Source organism: Limulus polyphemus, unplaced genomic scaffold, assembly GCF_000517525.1.
Source record: "Limulus polyphemus unplaced genomic scaffold, Limulus_polyphemus-2.1.2 Scaffold3380, whole genome shotgun sequence".
Taxonomy (NCBI): domain Eukaryota; kingdom Metazoa; phylum Arthropoda; class Merostomata; order Xiphosura; family Limulidae; genus Limulus; species Limulus polyphemus.
Window position 1 is genome coordinate 47,987 of NW_013668990.1, and position 1,310 is coordinate 49,296.

A 1,310-nucleotide genomic window follows, 5' to 3' on the forward strand; every position below is an offset into this window, starting at 1 on the left:
ATCGCTTCTTTTATTTCGTTAAGATCAACATCGTCATTTGCGAGCAGGATTTGATTGCCCGCGGTAGACAGAGCACAAACTGTACGTTGTGTAGCTTTGGGTTAACAACAAACAAACTTGACCTTATGCGATCCACGATGGGTCTGCAGTAAGTCTATGGACTTACATCACTAGAATCCGGGATTTGATTGCCCGCGGTAGACAGAGCACAAACTGTACGTTGTGTAGCTTTGGGTTACCAACAAACAAACTTGACCTTATGCGACATTTAGGCTAAACAACAGATTAGAAACTTCTTAGAGCTTAGATAATATTAACTATAAGGAGGACAGCCAGGCAGCATCCACCGCCATAAGACCATCCGTCCTGCTTTTGTGAAAGAAATAGCAGGATTGATTGTTACAACTAAAAGTGCGAAGTGTATTTAGCGGCATTAACCTTGGATCTTCCGATTCATAGCCCCAAAGGTTAACCATTAAGCTACGTGGGCTGAGAGTATTCAGAAGTTGTCGATAGCGATTATCAATAGAGGTTTGAACCTCGCTGAAATTCGATCACGTGATCAAGCCTGTATTTTTTATGTTTATAATTGTTTTGGATATTCACGCAAAGCTCCACAAGGGGTATCTCTGCTGGCCGTTCCTTGATGCAAGGCAACTAACTAGTCAACAGCACCATTCACCAATCTTTGGGCTACTCTAATTCGATAGTGGGCTTTAACAAAAAGGTATAAAGCACCAAAACCGCGAAATGCACGACTGCCAGGTAAAGGGACGCGAAAGCCTTTATGTCTAGACTGCAATACATTATTTTCAATAATACAGCATTCTTATTTAATACACACTTCACCACACTAAAAAAAAACAACTAAATATCTTGGACTTTCACGTATAAGCTGTACTAAACGAAAATACTTTGAAGAATATACATTTTGATTTATTTTCACATTAAACTAAACTTTAAAAAAGGACATGTCTAAAGGTGTGCTTTTCAGGCTTTTTCAGTGTTTTACTAGGCTCCACGATTTTGTATAAAACATCTAAATTTTATTATTCAGAAGACAGTTTGTCCGGATTAATGGTTCGCGACCTGTTGCTGCACAAACGCGCTATGCATTTTGCTACATTATGTGCGCTATTAAGAATGATGGTCCAATTTACATACCTCAACTGTCGACATATCCAAAGGAAGTGATTGTCGAAATGAATAAAATTTTCTTTTTAATATTCATTATTCTAAAAAAAAAAAAAAAAAAAATAGGAAAAATAATTATAGGCCTAAAATGAAGCAAGAATCAATAGAATGTTTCT